Source organism: Prunus mume, linkage group LG1 (assembly GCF_029339155.1).
Source record: "Prunus mume cultivar Tortuosa linkage group LG1, ASM2933915v1, whole genome shotgun sequence".
Taxonomy (NCBI): Eukaryota; Viridiplantae; Streptophyta; class Magnoliopsida; order Rosales; family Rosaceae; genus Prunus; species Prunus mume.
Genome location: NC_142698.1, coordinates 16,874,692 through 16,889,496, shown reverse-complemented (window position 1 = coordinate 16,889,496; position 14,805 = coordinate 16,874,692). Strand labels below are relative to the sequence as shown.

The 14,805-nt window shown below is 36.9% G+C and overlaps 2 pseudogenes across 1 annotated transcript; both read right to left on the bottom strand.

The window, feature by feature from the left end:
* Positions 1–493: 493 nt before the first annotated feature.
* Positions 494–3,404, bottom strand: LOC103344569 (polygalacturonase At1g48100-like; annotated as a pseudogene). Its single transcript, XR_016123242.1, has 6 exons — positions 2,992–3,404; positions 1,976–2,143; positions 1,831–1,875; positions 1,530–1,738; positions 1,357–1,438; positions 494–1,261 (listed from the first exon to the last, which is right to left on the bottom strand). The product of XR_016123242.1 is annotated as a polygalacturonase At1g48100-like (transcript).
* A 2,496-nt stretch (positions 3,405–5,900) lies between these two features.
* LOC103344570 (polygalacturonase At1g48100-like) lies at positions 5,901–7,911 on the bottom strand (annotated as a pseudogene).
* Between the last annotated feature and the right edge of the window lie 6,894 nt (positions 7,912–14,805).

The following is a 14,805-nucleotide window of genomic DNA, read 5'->3' as shown; positions in this document are numbered from 1 at the left end:
TATTGAGGGGATGTTCAGAGGGAGATTACACGGTATGATCCACTTCAATGAAGGAATATTGAACAATGACATCACCTGGGAAGTTTACCTTTGCAATGGCCGGGCCCTGAGTAATAATAGTGATAATTTGGATGAGACTTTGATAATATGTTAAAAGTCGGCAGTCTTTCAAACTGCGGATAATACACTCTTTTGCAGCGCTTAGCGACGGTTTCTTTCGCTACTAAAACCCACGAAAACCGTCGCAAGAAATCAAAACACCGTTGCAAGAGGTTTGCTGTCACATTTTCACTGAGAAATGTATTTTTCTCTGTGTTTTGGGGTAGACGTTTGTTTTACTTCCCCTAAAATACTATGAGCAATTTGATAACTCATGTAAAAGCCACAACAAACTTGATTGCACCAATGCAACCCAACTATATTAAAACCAACAACAATTGCTCAGTTAAGAAGCCGTAATGAAAGGCCAGCTGTGTTAGAAGTAAACTCCACATTATGTGAAAATAATTTTGATGTTTACTAATTTGATTACTGAACACAACTTGGATTTAAACGAGATTGAAAAAGCACTAGATTTAAGTACAAACCCAATTTCTAGCTTATCTATAAGCTCTTGGATATTAAGAACAAAACATAAAAATAAAGCATTCTACTACACAATATACTATATATAAGAGACTCTTGGACTTCTTAATTACTTGTCATTTCGTTTAGAATAGCTATATTTCTTTTATATGTATCTCAGTTACTTTTGATTGGTTAACACCTTTCATTACCATTCTGTGGCAACATTTCTGGAGTGCCCCCCAACAAGCAGAAAACTGGTGGAATTGTAAGGGTCTGCACTGTTCCATATGCACTCCAGCAAATTGGATTTGACACAAATTTTCCTTGGGCAGGAAGCAGTTCCACTTCAGAGAGAGTGAGATTTGTGCATGGCATGGAGTCGCTGCAAGCAAAATGCATAGGTGGGCTTCTCACATCATATGTACCTTTTATCCTTGAGTACAAAACATCTGATATGTGAACTGCAGAGGTTTGGTTAGGGCATTTCTTGGTGAGGCAATAGTACTGATCTAACAAAATCGGGTTTCGAACGGTGTCCATATGAATGTTTTGGAATGTTACTCTTGACACAGACCCTGATCCACCTTGCCAAGTTTTGATTCGAACCCCATTGTCAGAGTGCTTGATGATTGAGTCCTTAACTGTAATGTTTGAAACACATGCTCGAGAATTGCGAATTCCAAGACTTCCAATGCTACATGGGAAGAAAGAGGATTTGGGTTGAGTGAATCTTTGAGAATAATGGAACTTTAGAAACCATCCATATGTGCTTTGAAGCAGTGGATGTACCTTATTCCATGACTTGGACCACAAGTAATATTCCTAATCTCCACATTATAACAACCTGCTCCAATTGATACGCAGTCATCACCTACATGAAGTATCAATAACCAAAGAGCAAGGTAAGCTTTTGAGAGATTGCATGATGGACAACAAATTGGAAGCTTCTGTTGTGTAATTACCATTGGAGATGACTGAATTATATAGTTTCACATTGTTTGTGTTCTCTATGTGAATTCCATCTGTATTGGGACTTAGAGCAGGTGCTTTTATGTTAAGTGATTCTATGTAGACGTTTTGACAGTTATCGAAACCGGAAATGAAACTGGGGGCTGTTCTTAACTTTGAGTCCTATCACACTCAGATTAGAGCTCATGAAAAATCTTATGGCCTGCAACATAAAGTTCATATGTAAACAATATTTCCACCAAAGTTGACCAATGCTTACTTCACAAGTTCTGATTTTTTTTTACTGTGACTTACAACTGGGCTATCACAAGGACCAGGCTGTGTTGTTCCAGTAAAACCCTGTTCCATTGCATATATATAAAAAAACATTGTGAGAAATTGGCCTAAGAGTAATAAAATAAAACCAATGGTGCTGTGAAAGAATAATAAAGATGCTTACTTTGTGCGGCTTGCAAGGAAGGTTCCACCATTTCTCTCCTCTCCCATCTATTACACCAGTTCCTTGCATTGACATTTCATTGATTCTGTAGAAAACAAGCCATTGTCTCTTGCTGTTATTTCTTGGCCATGAATCAGGTCCATCTGGTGGCATTAGTGTCCCATCAATCTTCCCCATCAACCAGCCAAAGAACACGTTAGATTTCGGTAAGACAAAAAAGTTGCCAAATTTATCTCTGTCTCTCAAAGAATTTTGTTGAAAAAGCAATGCATATTTGTGTAGATGTAACTACACAATTCTGGAAAACTCAAGAATACTCATGTTGCTAGACTATGGAGGTGGAGCATGATGGCTAAACAATAGCCACAAAAATAAATATTGTACAATATAGAAGTTTCTAGTATAAGCCACACACTTGTGGCCGGAGGAAAAGAAGCCAAGTTGGTGGACTTGGTGATGTCGGCAAAGAATGCCTATAAATAGGCATGCAATGCAATAAAACAAGGTGGAGTCTAACAAAAAGAACTCCCAAACTATAAGGGAGCCAAGAGAGTCTAACAAAAAGAACTCCCAAACTATAAGGGAGCCCAGAGCTACCTAAAATCCTAAGCTAGAAAAGCTGGGAAACTAAGCAACAACGCTAGATATCTAGCTAATCAACTAAAGGTGGTGGGTACAACTCCCAATCCACGAGGGAGCCACATGTGAGCTACCCAACCTATGGAAGAAGCTTGAAGACGAGCTCAAGCTAGGGCCAAATAGCCCAAACTAATCTAAATCAAGTGCGGTGGCTAATAAGCCAATAAGCTAAGAAGGAAGCCAATTAGCCTACACAAAGTTATGTACTATTCTCCTCCAATGTAATAAAATCACTTCGTTCAACTATTGTCCTATTGTTTTAAACCCCTTCACACATAAACCAACAATGGTATCATAAACACTCATCACACACCTCCTAAAATTCCAACAAATTTAAATAAAGTTCCAGCCTTTAAGAGGAGACCTAGATTAATTACCTGCATTTTGAGGCAAGGTTTACATGGCCCTGTGAATATTGTAGACTGTATCATAAAGGAATGACCTTTAGGAACAAGAACTTCTGAATCTTCAGTTTGACAAGCCGTGTCCCAAGCCAGCTTGAATGCTTGTGTGTCATCAGTAACACCATCCCCAATGGCACCATAAGATCTTACATTGAAAATAGTGGTAGGATTGTAGCTTGGGCTAACAGCCTTTGGTGCCGGAGAAGGCGGCATTGAAATTCGAGACATCAGATTCAAACCCTTATCATGTTTAGTGTCAGTACTTTGAAGGCTGCTGTGTATCGGGGGAAAGAAGAAACAAAAAGAGGAGAAAAAAATTTGAATAACAAGTACCCGAGCAAATATCATGTTCAGCATTTGCTTTCACTTAGTTGCATGTGGAGCAAATGGAATGAAAGAACTTTTAGCTACTTATAGAAATAAAGTGCTTCTATTGTCCTAGAGTTTATAGCCAAATTCATGCTGTTGGATTTCAAAGAGTGCAACTGGCAACAAGGATTTTGACAGGCAAATTGTCAGTGTCATCAGCCAGGCATTGTAGGGTAAAAATAGAACTGTAGAGCTAGGCACCCACGATCTTAGGAAGTTGAATGTACCATAAGAGTTAAGCTTTATACAGTATGTGACCACTTTGAGCACCAAACAACTTGCAAGAGATAACGCTACAAGTCTACAATCTTTGGGATAAGAGGCTATTGCTGCAGCAGAGTGAGTGTAAGTACGTCATTTTCATACTTAGAAATAAGTACGTTTTTCAGAAATGGGAAGCTACTTTTGAAGGTCAGTCCACGCCTAACACCATTCAATAATGCATGCTGTGAGACCGACCAGTTCGATTTAGAGAGAGCTTGTTTTGGCTTTTTGGGCACAATGTGAAGAAGGGTCTGCATGCGAGGAGCTATAGCCGGCCAAGAGAAGAAAAGAAAAGGTTGGGTGGATTAAAGAGATTTTTGAGTGGTATAGCATTTGAAATGATTATGTGCACCCATTTTGGACAGGAAAAGTTGTTGCTTTGGGATCTTTAAATGAATCCCATTTTGGTTTTTCCATGATTATATTCACCATTTCATCAGAAAAATGGCAGTTCGTTGTGAAACTAGAAGTTGTATAGCATGAGTCATGACAAGGGAGTTGTGTCCTTCACCCGAGGTCCTAGGTTTGATTTCCTCCTCCCCAATATTGCTTGTATCAAAAACTCCCATTTGGTTTTGTTTGTAATAACCCATAGCCTATGCACCCTGTGGGAACCAATTAAATCAAAACCCTAGGTCAAATAATTCCTTCCATTTGGGGATTATTTGACCTAATTGGGAATTACTCAACCTAATTGGGAGTTACTCAATTTAATTGGGGGTTAGAGTTACTCAATTTAATTGGGGGTTACCCAATTAAATTGATAATTACCTAATTAAATTGAGATTTGATTTGATTCCTACCACAATTAGGGATTTGACTTACCCTAATAAATCAAATCCCTAATTAATCAAATCAATGCCAAGTCGGGGAGGAATAATTCCTTACCAACTACGGAATTATTCATCTGAAACCCTAGCCTCCGAGACCACTATAAAAAGATGGTCACACACAAGGGTGAAGGTAAGTCTAAATTCCTATTGAAACTCTGCAGAAATTATTTCTCACAAACCCTAGCCACCACTTTCTTTCTCTCTCTTACACAAGGCTCCGGCCACCACACATGGCTCCGGCCACCCGGTTTTCCTTGAAATACCCTACCTAACTTAGGCATCGAAGGGCCTTTGGCCAACACCCCCCGTGTGTGATCCTTTTATCCCGATTTGTTTTACAGGGAGAAAGAGAAGTGGAGAAGACAAGGAATCTTAGACGAATATTCTAGTGGGACGAAATTTGCTCCCACACCCGAGATCCTAGGTTTAATTCTCCCTCCATAATATTGCTTGTGAAAAATAAAATAAAATAAAAAAGTTGTATAGCATGATGCAAAGGCCTGAAAAAAGAAAAGCAATGATATTAGCCATTTTTGGAAGGTTTTGTTATTCCCTACATACGTATAGCTTGCAGCCAAGCATTATAGATGATGGGATTGAAAGTCTTGAAGAAGACAGAAATGAAATCATATTTCTTTTGGGATTATTATGAGGTCAGCAAAAAGCAAACTTCATGCTTTGAAGAAACTCAATCCACTGACCCACCAAACCAATAATAGCTTCTGGCTGCTGGTGAGGTCCTTTTATCTTCTTGAAGCAGACACTTCTTTATGTCGACATTCTCTCTTGAATGTCTGAATTAGGGTCACTTGGTTTAGACAATTTCAGTCCTCAAAATGTTGAGGTGAATGAGGCACATCTTTAATTATAAAAAAGCAGCAATGAAATAAGTAAAGGAAAAGGTCCTGAGCTTTGCAGAAACGCCAAGAATTTTGATTTGCTTGCAGTGCTAGCAGGCTATGGCAACCCACCCAAGGCCCACATGATTTATAAATCATGTAAATCAGCCCGTCTATTATTCTAAGAAAGTTGACCAGCCTAAGCATGGCCAATGGAGACAGAAAATTGATTGGACGAATTGAACAATAATTTTTTTTTTTTTAAATTCCAAAGGGCCTTATTAGTTATTTACCATCAGTTTTCCAGTCAACTGCTCTACAGTTTTTATCTTGTTGCTATCTAGGTAAAAAGTGAAAAGTAAAATTTTGATAAATCCAATTAACCATATATTCATGAAAGTGAGAAGGGGGTTGTTCAGATTTTCAACTGATGCCGCCCATAATTTGGATAACTTCAGTTTGGAGAAGTTTTTGTTTTCCAAATAATCAAAAAAGGAAAAGGTTTGTTCTATAACATTCATTTTCCTAAGTACAACTCCCTTGCAAATTGCAATGAACACTTTAGCACATTGCAGGATCAGATTTCGTCTAGACCTATGACCAAATTAACCGTGACAGCATCGTCAACACCGCGTATTAGAATCCTGTTGAAGAACAAATTTATTTTTAGGAAGTTCACCCATCAAACAGGACCTCAGTGGCCGCGTGACATGTGTTTCGATGATCCTGTAAGCCTTCCAGCAAAATGGGGGGTCCAAATTCAACTCACCATCTCCCTGAGCAACTGCTGGGTGCAGTTGAACCTGAGAAAGTGTGATGTTTGTACATGGAACTGAGTCACTGCAAGCAAGATGCACAAGTGGGGTTTTCACATTGTATTTGCCGTGTATGTTTGTGTATGAAACATCATAAATCATGAGGGCAGCAGTTTGACTGGGGCAGTGGTCTTTGAGGCTAGTATTGGTTGATGATAGTTTTTTACTTTGTCCATTTCTATGTTGTTGAAGTTTATTTTGGACACAGCTCCTGATCCACCTTGCCATGTTTTGATCCTAAGGCCATTATCAGATTGCTTGATCACTGTGATGTTCTTCACACAGGCTTCAGATTTGTTTCTTCCCAAACTACCAATGCTGCAAACCAAGAAGAGAATTAGGGTTTAGGGTTTAGTCTAAAATCTTAATTAATCTTTTAATTACTAGAATAGAAGCCTAATTAAATTAAGAGGTACCTTATTCCATGACTTGGACCACAAGTTACATTCATTATGTCCACATCATGCCTACCATCACCTAATGATATGCAATCATCACCTGCATAGAAGTTCATTTGTTGAGAACTAATCAGCTTTGCTTAATGGTACTTAATTAATGAAGAATTAATAAGATCTTGTAGAATTAGTTGCCAGCTGAAATTATTGAATGGTGTATTTCCACATTGTTGGAAGCCTCTTGTGAATTCCATCGGTGTTCGGGCTATCAGCCGGTGAGTTTATGTTGATGAACTCTAATCGGACATTTTGACAATCATCAAAGTAGACATGGAACTTGGGGTCGCTCTGAACATTGATTCCTTGTACTTCCAAGTTAGAGCTTTTCAAAAATCTTAGGGCCTGCACTATGAAAAGGTACAAAACAGAACATTACAACAGTTTCTTCATTCAAATGCACGCATGCAATCACTTTTCATTTTCTTCAAAAATCGAATTTCTAGTTGTGAGTATGCCTTACGTTGGGTGTATGATCACAGTCACTTCCTTTCTGCCGTTTTATTAATTGATACAGGAAAAAGATGTCAGCAACAGTCTTATAAAAATCTCAATTAAGCATTAATTAATTAACATTAGTAAAGAAAAAGCTAGCTTACTGAAGTACAGGGGAGATTCCACCACTTTTCTCCTCTTCCATCTATAAGCCCACCTCCTTGCATTGTCATGTCATGGATTCCATAGAAGTCCAGCCAATCTGATTTACTATTTCTTGATGACCATTTATTGGCTCCATTAGGAGCCACAATTCTCCCATCAAGCTTCACATTTCAGACAAGAATTCCATCAGTTTTATATATCTATGCAAAACAAAAAAATTTCTTCTTTTTAATTAGTAACATACATAATGTCACATAATTACCTGGAACAGTAGGTAAGATTTACTAGGCCCTTTGAATAGGATACTTTGTGTAAGGAAGGAATATTTATCAGGAACAAGAAAAACTACAGAGGATCTTTCGCCTGGCAAGCGGCATCCCAAGCCTTACTGAATGTTTGTGTGTCATCAGTGACACCGTCCCCTGCGGCACCAAACGCCCCATACGCTGAAGACCTTGGCATCATGAGCAACCACACCAGGTGGAAGTGAATGTGGTGCTGATTTTGATGAATTATGTGATGCTGATTTTGATTTTGGTTTATGTGATTCTGACTTTGATGAATGTGATGGGGGTGATTTTGATGAATGTGGGGGTAATTCTGATTTTCTAGGTAGCTTGTGAAAGTGTACATTAGCTGCATGAACTGTATTTTGAATGGCAAGAATTATAAGAACTGACAAGACAATGAAGAGGGGAACAAAGATCTGAGAGAATTTCATACCTTTTAGCTTAAGCTTGATTTTGAATAGAAGCAAAACATAAGATTTGCCTATTCATAGGAAAAGCTCCTTCAATTTTTTACTGTTCTTGAGTAACCTTTTCAATAGGTAGAAGCCAGGTTCTGTCTGTTTGGCGTCAAATGTGTAATTACTTAAATTGTATAATTAAACAGGTAATTACAATAAACTGCAGTGTACCTCGGATTTAACAGTTTCCAGTCTCTATCAATCACAGGAACGTAAACATCAAATGAGTATGGCCGTCCGGCTATCCTATTTTTAAATATTAAAAAAAGGGGACCCCAGCTATTAGGCGCCACATGTCAACGCAAATCTATTTTTTAAAAGAAATTGAAACCAGAGAGTATAGCCGTGCGGCTGTACTAGTTTTTTTTTATTTTAAAAGAAGACCCTCTAGTGATTAGGCGCCATGTGTAAGTATAGCCGGCACATGTCAACACAAATCTATTTTTTCAGGAAGTATAGCCGTGCGGCTGTACTAGTGATCAGGCGCCATATGTCAGTATAGCCGCGCGGCTATACTATTTAAATAAATTATATTCCAACGGTATAGCCGAACGGCTGTACTATGGAAAGAAAAAAAGAAATGAAAAAAGGACCCTCCTAGTTGCATTAGTTTGTACTTTATATCCAAAGTAGATATTAATCTTTCACTATATAATATTTCAATATATTTTTTTATAACATATGTTATTCTTATTCAATATATATATGTGAATTTTTTGTGCCTTATAGAAAATTTTGTAAAAAATACGTGTATTAAACGTTAGAAATATGTACGTATATGTACAATACAAATATGTACATTTGCTTCTTAAAAAACATGAAACGTGTATAGAACACAAATGCATTATTAAAAAATATATATGTATATATATGTAAAAGCTTATAGCCGGTCGTCTATACTATTCATTAAAGACAATTAAAAATTTAAAAAAAAGTAAAGCCGCCCGGCTATATTATTTTATAGCAGAGCAGACACAGGTGGCGCCCAAGTGTAAAATAGTATAGCAGCATGGCTATACGTTTTTAAAAAATTAAAAAGACTGTGTATAGCGGCTATACTATTTTTATATAAAAAACCTCGCGATTATGCACCACGTGTCAACACAATCTATCTTTCAAAATTATAGCCGTCAAAAAAATTGAAAACACGTAATATAGTATATAAATATAATATTTTAATGGTATAGCTGTACTAGTTCAAAATTGTTTCCCCCTAAAATTTATCTTTCTAGTTTTCTTACCCCAAAAGAGAATTTTTAAAAGTCTCGCTATACCTTGTAAATAGAAAAGAAGAAAACACCTCTCTCGACGAAGTTTCACGACAGATATATGCCGGCAAGTATTTGTCGGATTTGACTTCTCCGACGAAAGTTACCTATGCTTGACAAAATTTCGTGGGAAATGTCGAATAAGGCAAATGTCGACGAAATTTCTTCGAGAGAGTTTTTTTTTTAAATTAAAAAAATATAAAATTAGTTTCTTTACTTTAATTCTTTAATTTAATATATGTGATTAAGTAAGCCTTTTTGAATTACTTTAATTAGTAATTATGTATTAATTATTATTTCTTCAATGAATATTTAAATATGTCACTGATTTAATTCTTTAATTAGTAATTGTATTTTATATTTTATTAAAAAAAATTTAAAAAGTACCCTCTTAGTTGCATTAGTTTATACTTTATTGATATTAATTGGCTAGTTTCAACATGTCCAAAACAGGATATTGAATAGAGAAATTTCACAGTAAATCAATCTTAGAGTTTAATTTTTTCTTCTTCTACTCAGTGCTTGTAGTTCTGCAATCGTTTGCTTCACCATGATACAACTGTCTAAATCAAAGTCCTAGCACTAAGGCTTTGATTCTGTTAAAATTTGTGTATTTATCTCTGAAGCTATACAAGAATGATGATTTGAATGTTCTTTGTGAATTTGATGACAAACTCAATCAGACCAAAACATTATATGATATTTGAATTTTAAAATAATTCAATTAATTAATTAACGCAAAACAGTATTCCAGGCGAGATAACATTCACCGATTGCGTTAAAAATTCCAAGCAAGATAAGGTGATGGATTCCCATCGCATCCTCGGCACCTTGCGATCTCATTCATTTTTAATGCCGAACACTTGCAAATATTGGGCAGCATGGACGTAGTTTTTCATAGATCAGTTGGATGTCTCCGTTAGAGATAGGCCACTGCTAATTGTATTAATCATATTGATTTATCGATTGGGCACTTGGGCGTTCGATCATTTGTTGGGCCCAATGATATATTGATCTAGTTTGCCCTCCCGAATAAGGCGTTAGATCATTTTCCTTAAACTGATACAATGTTCGGTGTCGTGATTGTTTGTTGGTGATACTAGTAAATTTTTCCGGTATCCTTGTTATTATGCCGATTTGGCTGGTTTGGGAATGATCTCTTGCTCGTTCATGAGGACGACCTCGTATGAGAGAATTTCATCGTGCTTAAATATAATTAGCTTATAGATTTAACTTGATTAAGCTTTATTGGTGCATGAAATATTTGAAGGTATGAGATTGCTCATTTATAGAACGAAAGTGTAGCTCCCTTCACTTTGTAGAAGCCAAGTTCCTGCCTTTGACATTGAAATAATATAAACAGAAATTGGATTCTGATCATGGCAGTTTTTGGTCTCTGTCATTTGACAATAGAACGTGCTGCATTTGACTAAAAGATGATTGAATTCATTGGAGTCTTATATTAGAACAAATTAATTTGTCAGATGCAATTCAACGAAAGTTAACTCAAAGTCAAACAGAAGCAAAACAGAGAAGACAAAACATAACCCTGAAACAAAAAGACTGTAGAATCTCTGTAGAGGCTCTCGGCAAATGAAAGTAAAGATGGCTCAAGTGAGAATCAACTACTACACTTGTTTCATATCATAACAAGAAACTTTTTGGTATGACCGTCGCACCACCATATGGGATTACTCATGTTATTATACGTGTATCTATTTATAAGACCTGAATTATTTTATTTTTCTGCTTTGTTTAAAATTATTTTTCATTTGGATTTTAAAAGTCATTTGTCAAACAGCGTCCATTTAGTGATTCAGTCCCAAGATTCATGGCCTATATCTATCCATTTTCTGCTTCACTTTCTTAAGTTATGGCTTCTCTCTTGGCACAGAATTAGGCATTAGTTTCATTCTCACCTCAACTGTGCCTTTCTTGTATTGTTTGGTATAAGCATTACCAAGCAAATCCTAGGTTAACTTTCATAATTCATTATTTGCACTTGCATTGGCGCGTCCATATATTGTGGGCCGGCCACATCTCACTCCCATCCCAAATTCAACCTTCAAGTTCCAACTTCCGAGTGTAACATTAATTTCTTCTCGTGTTCTTCAAAAACAAGATTAGGTGCTACATGAAGACAAAGCTCTTCTCTTCTTAATTCCCTAGAATTTTTTCTTTCTTGGTTTCAACTTGGCTGTACCAAGGAAACAAAATGTTATATACCTATTTTGGTGTATGAAACTAGTATAATCCCTTCTCGCAATATTGAATGGTGAATGAATCTTTAGCAAACAATATCTAAATTAAATTTCATATACGTGGAATGGGAGAGCAACTGACACATTCATTTGGCGTTTGGATGATGAAATTTGAATTCTAAGGAAGATATCTGTTGGAATTTAGGTGGTGCTGTTATGAGTGTTTGTGATATCATTGTTGGTTTATGTGTGAAGGGTTTTAGTTACACTCTGATACCACTTGTTAGATTATTGGGTGAAGGGGTTTAGGACAATAGGACAATAGTTGAACAAAGTGATTTTATTACATTGGAAGAGAATAGTACGTAGCTTGGTGTAGGCTAATTGGCCTCCTTAGCTTATTGGCCACCTCACTTAATTTAGATTAGTTTGGGCTATTTGGCTCTAGCTTGAGCTCTTGTCTTCAAGCTTCTTCCATAGGTTGGGTAGCTTACATGTAGCTCCCTCGTGGATTGGGTGTTGTAGTGATTAACTCCCATTACCTTAAATTTACTTGATTAGCTAGATAGCTAGCTAGCTAGTTTACGTTGCTAGCTTACTAGCTTAGATTTGGGTAGCTTGTTTGCTCCCACATAGATTGGGACTTGTATTAGTTGAGCCTACATCGTTTGGGAGTTCTTTTTGTTGACTCCACATCCCATTGTAGGCTGCATGCCTATTTATAGGCATCTTTGCCGACATCACCAAGTCCACCTACTTGGCTTCTTTTTCTAGTCCCTTTTGTGGTGACTTTTAGAGCACTTCCACCCATTTGTCATGGTAAAAGATAAGGGGAGACAGGGCTGTTACTATTCACATGAATAGTGGCAGCCCTTGCAAAAGACTTGTTGTGTTTCCACCTATTGTTATGACAACTCAAAGGCAACCACTATTCATATGAGATATGAGGAGATGAATTTGTATAGAGTTTTGATGTGAGAAGTAAAGAATATGGTTAGTTATTTATAAAAAATAAAAATAAAAAAATGATTTTTTTGGTTTTTTTTCCCCTATTTTTTTTCAATTTTTTGTTATTTAAATTTATTGCCAACGTCAACATTACATCAATTGCCCATGCAGCAACACTGGCTGATTCTGCCTGAGGGCTTGCCCAGGTTGGTGGGCCCCACGCCTTGCCCAGGCTTGCCTTTGCACATTGGAGCCGTCTTGTGGGCTAAGCCCTGTCCTACCCGGGCAAAAGGTCTTCTGCTGGAAGTGCCCTTACTAGAAACTTAATGTATTGTACAATATTATTTTTGTAGCTATTGTTTACGGAAATGCTATAATGAGAGCTTAAAATGAGGAGGTTATTTGAGGAGGTCAAATCTCACCATCAACAAATGTAAAGAAATCATGGGACTTAAATATTTTAAATGTTTTGACGGTCGGATCGGTCTCCTCACTTTAACTCCTCACTTTAACTCCTCATTGTAGAAGCTCCCCTATTGTTTAGCCATCATGTTCTACCGCCTTGTTGTTTTCTCGGCCCACTAGTATGTGGCTTCATCTAGAATATTCTTTACAATTTTTTTTTTTTCTGTGTGTGTTGCCGACATTATCTCGTTTGTAGTTTCTTGAGTTTTCTAAAATTGTGTAGTTACATCTACACAAATACGCATTACTTTTTCAACAATATCACATTCTGGCCAGATTATAAGGGAAGGCAATGGATCTCCATAATTAACATGGTTTAAAAAATATGTGCACGAGTAATGCTTTGGTTCTTATTCTCTGCATGAGTTTTGTTTTGCACAAGCACAACTCACCCACTCTCACAAAAAGCAGAGATAGAAGACATTGATGAAGTAGAAATGCACACAAGTTAGGAGTGAACAACATGTAGCCTCAAGGTAGCAGACAATACACAGCAACTCAAATGATTAGCCCCATCTCAAATTCTTCCTTCTGGGATGCACCATGAATTCATGGTTCTTATTTTTTAATTTTTCTATGGGCTGTTCTTCTCTAAATAGTATTTTGCTTTGGTGCCCCTTGATGCATTGTTTTCCTTTCCAGCGTTGTTTATTTATTCTGTGTATTTATTTATATTTAGTTATTAAAAAGTTTGGAATATAGACCGAGGGGTTTACCTCAGTAGTGAGGTCCCTCCCCCTTCCCCTACTTGGTCACCCGTTCGAATCCCAAGTTAAGTGCCCCCTCCCCAATGCAGTGTATCTATCGCTAATATTATTAATAGATATTCACTTATATTATAACACGTACTACAGTACGACTGTATAATCACTTCTCAATATAACCCCATAAATTACAGGGAGGGGATTTGACTTTTCCTTAGCATTCCATTGACTCATTTGAAAAGCAGCCAGTCTTGCTTGTTAGTGTTTTAGGGCCATTGTTTGGCTTTGGGTCCATCCAAAGGCATAAGAGTTCCATGAATCTAATCTCATCCATTAAATTATAGGGTGATTTTATTTGCACCCCATTATTTGCTCTTTTCATTCCTCTCCCCCCCCTCCCCCCCTCTTTTTTCCCAAAAAAAAAATCAATTTTAGTGAAATTTAAAATTACTCCCTACACTGCAACCCATATTTCTTTGCAAACCCCATCCCATTTCAAACCCATCAGGCAATCTCATCCCATCGCAAAATGGATGTATAGTTAGAACCTGGTCTTACGAAAATAGATGTTACTTTCGGTGGATTACCACCGAAATCATTGCATTGTTTCAGTGGTAGTCCACTGAATTTGTTTCCATTTTTCAGTAGTTGACTACCTAATTCGTTTATGTTTTTCAGTGGTAGTCTACTCTTCAAAAAGTTGCCCCACAGAATAAATGACCTTAAAGAAATTCTGAAAGAACATTGTTATGTACTCCACAAACCACCTCCAACTTCCAATCATCCTCATCACCAATATTGACACCTTTTAACAAGAATGGGCATCCACATTTAGTGTCCTTAAAACACTTTGTCATATCACTATTTGCATCCGACCTTACATCAATTGTTTCACTAGACTGCAAGACCTATATTTGCCGCTCCTCTCACAAACAAGTATTATTCGAGGTCTCCTCTTGCCCTCACCTCCAGAATCAGACCTTGTAATTACAATTATGATATTATTCATTTTTCCTTGTGCACGAGCCCATCTAATTAATGCATCTCTATCTTTGAATATCTACACATTAAACTCATGTTATTTAAAGTAAAATTTTGAAACATTAATGCCACGTTAATGATACTAAAAAGGATTTCAAAAAAAAAAAAAAGGGTACTCAAGATTATTATCGAATAAGTTGTGAATAAATCACTATAGTCTATTACACATTATGTTTCAACATTATTGCCTTTAGTAGCAGTGTCACCTTGTTTTTGTTCCTTCGATAGGAGTAAAGTCAA